Source organism: Saccopteryx leptura, chromosome 5 (assembly GCF_036850995.1).
Source record: "Saccopteryx leptura isolate mSacLep1 chromosome 5, mSacLep1_pri_phased_curated, whole genome shotgun sequence".
Lineage (NCBI taxonomy): Eukaryota > Metazoa > Chordata > Mammalia > Chiroptera > Emballonuridae > Saccopteryx > Saccopteryx leptura.
This window is the reverse complement of record NC_089507.1, coordinates 51,550,617-51,559,979: the sequence shown is the minus strand read 5'-3', so window position 1 is coordinate 51,559,979 and position 9,363 is coordinate 51,550,617. Positions and strand designations below refer to the sequence as shown.

At 34.6% G+C, this 9,363-nt stretch overlaps 1 pseudogene; it reads left to right on the top strand.

The window, feature by feature from the left end:
- Positions 1-1,063: 1,063 nt before the first annotated feature.
- Positions 1,064-9,149, top strand: LOC136406168 (UDP-glucuronosyltransferase 2B31-like; annotated as a pseudogene).
- Positions 9,150-9,363: the final 214 nt, after the last annotated feature.

Sequence of the window (9,363 nt, the reverse complement as noted above, 5' to 3'; positions counted from 1 at the left end):
TTGAGCAGTGAGGGTGGTAAACTGAGTGGACATTTGGATCCATGTTAACAAAATAACTTGAAAACAATTTTTTTAAAAAAGAAATAATTGTAAAATTCAAAAATCTTTAGATGTTAACTATCTTCAACAGATAGTTGTATGAGTAAATCAAACAAAATATAAAAGCAGAATTAGAAAATATGCTAAGAAAAATAAAATTGAAAATAAAAAATTGTACAATTTAGCAAAAGCAGTGTGCAGATGTTAGTTTATAATGTAACATTAATATTAGGAGGTGCAATGTCTATCAACTCATGTACAAATAAACAAAATTTGATATATCTATATTATGAAATACTATCTGGCAATAAATAGCAATAAAATCATGATACATACTAAAATATGACTGACTCTAAAATATTATGCTAAGTGAAAGATATTAGTCTCAAGAGTTCACATATTCCATTATTCCATTTATAGAAAATGCTATATTTTATTAGAGACACATACAAGATAAGTGATTTGACAGATGTGGGGAAGGGAGTAAGAGATTAGGGAATCCATATACAAGATTGAGATGTCACTTTTATTATGAAATTGCTCTACCTGAGGTCATCATGGTGGTAGAATAATTCTGTGAATAAATGAGGAATTGTGGAAATGTACATTTGAAATTTATCAATTGAATGGTGTGGGAATTATGTGTTCACAGAGTTTTGCTTAAAAGAAAAAATCTCTTGAAACATCATCCAGGTAATTGTTTGTAAGCTGTATAAAAGGCTTATCTTCCTTTTTTTCACAAAAAGAGATTATACACACAATCACACTCTCATTCTATAGTTCTCTTTTTCATCAATAATACCTAATATATCACAGATGCATTATAAAGTTGACCCTTAGCTGAACAATAGCATTTACAGCCATTACACACATTTTTATAAAAAAGATAGGTTGTCTAATTTATGATTTTTTAGCTTGTATAACATATGCTTTTAATAAAAGCTGTATTACTTTGATGAGTCAGGTTATATTTTAACTTTATCATTGATTCTACTTGGACATATGTTTGAGCAAAGGCAGAGGGTTCAGCCTTTTGGAAAGAAGCATTTGTTCCAGCAGGATGTCTACGAAGTGGATTTCAGTTCTGCTGCTGCTACAGCTGAGCTATTACATTAGCCCTGCGTGTTGTGGAAAGGTGCTGGTGTGGCCCACAGAATACAGCCATTGGATCAATGAAGAAAATCCTGGATGAACTCGTCCAGAGAGGCCATGAAGTAGACGTTCTGACATCTTCAGCAGCAATTCTTGTTGATTTCACCAAAGCATCAATTATTAAATTTGAGATTTATCCTACATCTTTAACAAAAATGATTTTGAAAAATTTTTTTATGATGATGGTCTCTTAATGGACAGATCTGCCAAAAGATAGATTTTGGACTTATATTTCAGCAGTCCAAGAAATCGTTTCAAAATATTCTGATTGTGTACAAATCCTCTGTACAGATGTAGTTTTGAACAAGAAACTTATGACAAAACTGCAAGAATCAAGGTTTGATGTCATTCTTGCAAACCTGGCCTTACCTTGCGGTGAGCTGCTGGCTGAGCTTCTTAAGATACCTCTTGTTTACAGCTTCTGCCTCTCTCCTGGCAACACATTTGAAAGGCAGAGCGGACACTTTCCTTTTATTCCGTCCTGTGTACCTGTTGTCTTGTCAGAATTAAGTGATCGAATGACATGCATGGAAAGGGTAAAAAAATATGATATATGTGGGGTTTTTTGACTTCTGTTTCCAAACATTTAATCAGAAGAAGTGGGGTCAGTTTTATAGTGAAGTACTAGGTAAGTCATCCTTTTGCTTGATAGCATAAAGTCCTAATGTTCCTACTACATGGCAAGTTAAGTTTATATAAATATGAAATTAAAGAAATTTGTTCTTTCTTTTTTTTATATATTTTATTTTATTATTATATTTTTGTATTGCCTGTTGTCTTTTTTTAAATTATTTATTCATTTTTAGAGAGGAGAGAGAGAGGGAGAGAGAGAGAAAGAGAGGGAGAGAGAGAGAGAGCGACAGAGAGAGAGAAGGGGGGAGGAGCTGGAAGCATCAACTCCCATATGTGCCTTGACCAGGCAAGCCCAGGGTTTCGAACCAGCGACCTCATCATTTCCAGGTCAACGCTTTATCCACTGCGCAACCACAGGTCAGGCAGAAACTTGTTCTTTATAAGTAAAATGATAAAGTAAAATTATAAAATGATCTCTCATTCTCACAAAAATTATAAAAACACCTATGTTATAGGGTCATTGAGGAATTGCTTCATCTTACATAGTCTACTATGATATAAAAACTGAGCTATTTTGCCATACTATCTGAAAAAATTTATCACAATAGAGAGAGATAAAGTGGCTCTGTGTCAGTCTCAGGAACCTATAATTTGAGGTTCCTAATAATTTCACACCCTTTCACTAACTATGTATATCTTTTGTTTGAAAACTTAAAATTTTGTTAAAAGATGTGACATGTAAATCAGTGAAAACTTTCAAAAAGACAAAATGAACCAAAATTAAAAATGAGCACATTACCAAATTTAATGAAAATATTCAAGCTGTTTTTTATAAATATTTTTATTAATTCATGAGTAGTATTAAGCTTTTAAAATGTACCAAATGTAGTTATAGTACCAGAACATTGAACCACATTCTAAAGGCTTCAATTTTAGAAAAATCAAAGATCAAAAGAATAGCTTGCTAAATAGTAAAAAGTACACTAAATAATCTAGGGACAGTGTTTTCATGGCTATGGTATATGTAATTGATTTAGGAATGGAAATTATTGTTTATATTTTCATATGTTACTTTTGCAGGTTTATAGAGTAAACAAATGTATTTTTAATTCTATATATAGTAGATTAGAACTGATCATTTTCAATGATTATGGATGTAGTGATATGATGTTACAAAAAAACTTACATTTATGAAAAAATAGATATTGTTCATATATAAGCATTGTACAAATATGTTTCTATTCTCAAACTATAGACATTTTAAACATCTTTGGCTATATTATTTTCTCAGAAAACTAAATGAAATTTTCACAACTCAATGTATTCATTTTCTTTACTATTTTTTTGCTTTTTTTTTTCCTTCAGGAAGACCCACTACATTATCTGAGTTAATGGGGAAAGCTGAAATATGGCTCATTAGAACCTACTCGGATATTGAATTTCCTCATCCATTTCTGTCACATTTTAAATTTGTTGGAGGACTCCACTGCAAGCCTGCTAAACCCCTGCCTACGATAAACCTAGTCTTGTATGTTTTGTGTTGTTTACTTTGCACTTTCAGTAGAATGATTCTGTGTCCTTCACTCAGAACATCTGATCACACTGAGAACCTTATAGGTTTCTGAGTCAAGTGACCTGACAAACACTCATAGATTTCTATACTGTTACAAGAATTTGATTGTCATCATCATCACAGGATAAAGAAATCTACTTGGGAGACTTTGGAAACAGGATCAGTTAAATTAAGATCTTTATTAATCAACATATAAAGTATCAGCTATTAATTCAAAGAATCATTATAAAGTGACTAAATAGTGCAAGGGTAAGGGAAGAACATGCAGGGAAGCAATGTAGACACAGTGTGTGCTCCCACACACTAGACATTCTACTTGGAAAAATATAATATAAGAAAGCAATAAAAATAGAAAAATATTATCAAAAAGAAAAAACATAATGCTATGATAATGCTAGAGAACATCCCACTGGACTGGATCATAGCACCTCAGGAGTGACAACAGCAATCTGGCATAATTAAATATAAAACATCCCTGTTTTTGTCCTCATTCAACAGCAAAAATTTGTTACCTATCCATGATCAAGTGTGCCTCTGTGGAAGTATGGGATCCAGCAATAAATGCCACAGCTCCTGGGAGGAGACTCACACATTATCCATCAGGTAATAGGCAGAAAAACTCCAGTACTCACTGCAATACCCACAGGATATTGTGAATTGGTTCCTCCTCCTCGTGGCTGCCATCCAGCAGTACCTACGGAGCCCAGACTTGGACAGCCACCTCTGAGTTAGAAACAGTGGTGGAATTAAGCTGGTTCACACCAGTGTAGCATAACTGATACCTAATTTTTTGTTGAGTTCAGCTGTTTATTAAAATGGCACTTGTCATCAGGGTTCTCTCTAACGTGGGCACCTAGGAAGTTCCTGAATTAGGAAATCACAAATTTACATTTCCTACTCTTTTTTAATATCTATTTGTGCAACAGCATATTCTAAGCACCTGTAGAAATGTTCATTCTATACATAGGTGAAAAAAATAGCAAGTGAGGATGCCAAGCAAGATGCAATATATAAATATATTAAGTAACAGTTTTATTGTTTTTTTGTCAGGTATTATTTAAAATTTTTATTAATATTTAAAAATTCTTTCTTATAACATAATCTAGTTGTTGTTGTGAGTCAGAGGTGCAGAGAGAGGTCAGCAGATGAAATGTCAGTAAACTAGCAAAGGACCACAGCTCGCTCAGTCAAATGGTGCTGAGTTCGTGCTGTGTCCTACTTTTATTCACAAGATTTCAAAAAGCTTGTTTACTTAAAATTGGCATAGCATCAAGCATAACCTTTACTGAAAGATACATGGAATACATCTGCATGATTGCTTAAAAGCAATACAATATCAAAAGGCATTAACTGCTATTGCTTCTATGGTTCCCATGACATTCCTTTCTTTATCACAAGGAACAGCCTTGAAGGGAGCAGTAAAATCTTATGAGAATGTTTTACTGAGAAAAGAGTCTAGCATCCACCTTCGGTCACAGAGACTTGTTCCAGTGATTTGCCTTCGAATCACAAAACAATTCTCTTGGAAAAACATTATTTTCTTGTTAGCTGTGTTCCCATACAGGGTCATGCGATGGATTATTCACTACATCTAGTTTTGTGTACCTCTTTTATATTCTTCTGAAAGTATTAAATACATGAAATAAAATAATAAACAACCTTTCAGTATATCTTTTTTTATACTTAAAACAGTCATCAGGGCAGAGAGTTGGTTGTTAAATTATTTGAGTCCCACCTCTGGTTAGAGAGTTTATCATGAAGTCCAGATTTCCATAGCAGTATCAGCACATTGTTGGAGCACAAAATATATGTGTTTGCATGCATTGATATAGGTGAGAGGAGAGCTTGACTTTACCAGCAGCATTCCTCCTCCAAGGCTGCACAGCTTAGGGATAAAGGAGATGGTCTTTACTGCCACAGGGGACAGAGAGAGCTGGTGAGTAGATGCCGAGTTTCCCTGGTGTGCAGGATGCTCCAAAGTGACTCATTTTTCTGTCACAGCATCAGTACCTGGTGAGAGGGAGCAGACAGGAAAGTGCCATGTAAGGTTCCCAGAGGACGTTAGAGAGAAACAGTCTTTCCTAACAGCATTCTGTACTCCATCAGGAAGCCTGACCACAAACCACAAAGGAAATCTCTCCTACAGATCCTCACAATGGGCCTGTGGGCTCCAACAGTGAACTACATTCCAAACCCATACCTCCTGTCTGCAGCCAGCCCCATGTACAAGCTGCCAAGGGCAGCACAAGAGCAAGATTTGGTAGAAGACTGTGGAGCAATACTAGAATGAAGCAAGAATTTGTTAACAAGAGAGAAACCACAAACTTGAGCTGTATCACCACCGTCAGGTCTGGTCCTTATAGGATGGAAGAGAGACAAACAGGCTTAAGAATTCTCCCAAAAGAATCTTCCAAAATCATATACAAGAAAACACAGAACCTTCTGCTTCTGCAAGTAGGTAGGAATGTAAAATCAGTACAACCACTGTGAAAAACAGTATGGAAGTTCTTCAAGATATTAAAATAGAGCTACCATATGATCTAAAAATCCCACTTCTGAGTATTTTCCATAAATAAGAAAAACAGGATATCAAAAACATATCCATTATTCCATGTTCACTACATCACTATTCACAACAGCCAATAAATGGGAACAACTTAAGTGTCTGTCAACAAATAAATGGGTAAAAAGTTATCAAATACACACAAACACATTCACACACACACACACACACACACACACACACACACACACACTAGAACATTATTCCGACATGAGAAAGAAAGATATTCTACCATTTGGGACAACATACTTGGACGATGAAGGCATTATGCAAAGTGACATAAATGACACTGAAAGAGACAAATAACGTACAATATCATTTATATAAGGAATCTAAAAAAGGTAAAGTACTACAAACAGAGTAGAATGGTGATTACACCAAACTGGATAAAGTGAAATGGAGTTGAGAAGTTGACCAAAGAGTACAAACTTGTAACTTGAAGATAATTAAGTTCAGGAGATATAGTAATTATAGCCAACAATGCACTGTTATATAATTGAAAGATTCTATAGCCTAAATCTTAAATGTTCTCACCACAAACACAAAAAGATATTTATGCTACCTAATAGAGGTGTTCACTAATGCTAAAGTGGTAATGTAATAATATTATAACTTATAGATAAATCAACTCAACATCTTGTATACTTTAAACTTATATAACATTATATGTTAATTATGTCTCAATTTTTTAAACAAAAGCTTGAAAAAATAATTAGAATAAAAAGTAAACTTTAGGTATTAGAAAAGTTATACTATTTTCCAAAAAAAGTAAATAATTAAAAACAAATTAAGGGTAAAAATAGGTAAGTATGAAGGTTGGACCAGATTCCATGAAAGTTTTTGCTCCTTATACATTTGAGGGCGAGGGTGTAGAAAAGTACATTGAGCAATTTTTCTCATACAGAAAGTAAAAAAATTTAAGTGTTCATAAGGATCAGGGAACATAGTTAGAAAACCTGAAACAATCCTGGGTAACTTGACTTCAATATATAAATTTTAGGTACATTGAACTGAGCTACTCAAGACGGTGACCAGCCAGTCCTCTGTACAGAAAGTCCAGCTGAACGTCTCCAGCTAGAGACAGGTGCCAATATAAATTATAAAATGTTTTTGTTTTAGTTATACAAAATTGTTTATCCAGCTTATAAAAGCGAAACCATTGATTTATAACAATCTACCCACATATTTTATTCAACCCCTATAACATGGAAGCTTTAATAATGAATTCGCTAAAGAAGCTAAAAGTCCTGCCATTACTGATGGTTTATTAGTTAGGAAATCAAAGTGTTACTGATTATAAACAGTGAGCACAGGTTAACAATTACTGGATTAAATGAAGTCTTACTCTTCTTTCATGAGATTTATTTATATAATTAAAGGAAAACAAAGTTCGGTGTACCTTGCCCCAAGAATTACAAAGCAAGTAACTAGGCCCTGGCCTGTTAGCTCAGTGATAGAGTGTCGGCCTGGTGTTTGGAAGTCCCGGGTTTGATTCCTAGCCAGGGCCCACAGGAGAAGCAGCCATCTGCTTCTCTACCCTTCCCCTCTCCTTTCTCTCTATCTCTCTCCATTGGAGCAAAGTTGGCCTGGGTGTTGAGGGTGGCACTGTAGCCTCTGCCTCAGGTACTAGAATATCTCCGGTTGCAATGGAGCAACTCACCAGATGGGCCCTAGTGTGCATGCTGGGTGGATCTCAGTGTCATGCATGCGGAAGTCTGTCTTCTCACTTCAGAAAAATACAAAAAACAACAACAACAACAAAAAAAACAAAGCAAGTAACTACACTGCTCACAAAAATTAGGGGAACAGGGAAAGTGCAGATACTCCAGTACTTTTAGGCTTTTGTATACTGTATTTTCACCAATGAAATAAAAGTGGGTTTTGCATCTCATATGCATAATTGAACAACTTTCTTTGACTTGCCGTTTGCTTTTCTGATGTTCTTGTTTAATAAAAAAATAAAATCCTTCTTTCTTTAATAGCTATTTATTTTGAAATATCCCATAATGTTTGTGAGCAGTATATATTACTAAACAAGTTAAAAGTGATAGCCAGATATGATGGTAAATGAAAATAAATTTCATGACTAAGATCTATTTAATATTAGCTCTTCTCAATAAAGAAAATAGTGAGAGCCAATGGCATTTCTTATGCTTCTTCTGCCTTACAAGCTACTAGAAAGGACAAACTATTACGACTTTGAAAGAGAGTTAGGGGAGGGGGTGGAGAGGAGCACACAGTTCACAACATACATTGACACTGACGTTACCTGCAGGCTAGGACCCTTGGTTACTGCTGCTATTCAATGTTCATTCTGCTGCTGCAAAAAACCATCTGTCTTATACACTGAATACTCTTACATACCAGGGAAGTGTTAATGCAAGACTCCCGAGGAGCACCTTACACCGCTAAAGCCTTTAATCTCTAATCTGAAGGTATCACAGTAAAGAATACAAACATTTAGGAAAAAAATATTATGCCCTTACCTGGTAAAGTCATCTTTGTCCATCAAATGGGCCCACATGTTACAAAATCTTTTTGTTGGTTATGATTTTGTGTATGTTATCTGCTAAGCTGAAATCGTCTGGTATTATCAGATTCAGAATGAATGAGTACCTTCAAAAAAAAAAAAAAAAAAGAATTGAAGGAAATTTAACGCAGGTTATATATAACATATCTGAATTCCTAAGAACATTTTCCTAAGTAATACACCTCACTCACAAAATGATACATACTGTATGATTACACTAATACATGGTATCAAAACTAGTCAAGTTCATAGAAAGAGAAAGAGGAATAGTGAGTGTCAGAAACTGGGAAATGGGAAATGGTGAATTACAGGATAAGAAGCACAGTTCCAATGTGCAAGGATAAAGAGTTCTGGAGAAGGGTTGCACAACAACAAGGATAACTTTACTATGTATCCGTACACTAGTAAATAGTTAAGGTGATGTTTATATTGTATGGATTTTAACACTTTTATAAAACACAAGCACTACACTAATAACTCATAAGACATAATTTTCTCTCTTTAATTGTTTTTAGCAGTCCTTTCAATAGTGTTCACTGGACTATTGCTGTTTTGTAATGGAAAAAATTCTTTCTTCACAGGAAATGGAAGAGTTTACCCAGAGCTCTGAAGAACATGGTATTGTGGTGTTCACTCTCAGTTCCATGGTCATAAACATGACAGAAGAAAGAGCCAATGTCATTGCATCAGCCATTGCCCAGATTTCTCAAAAGGTTTGATAAAGTATCTCAGAGTAGACAACTAATGTGTATTAAACTCTGTAAAGGGTCTGGTTACAGAAATTTCTACATGAAAGGTAAACTATGGTTATAGCTGCAATTTACCTCACATATCAATTTAAAAACAAATCTACATATGGCAGGTTTTTGTTTATCAATGACTTTGGCATTAAAATGGTCATCACCAAGAAGTATATTTAAGAGATACATGAAA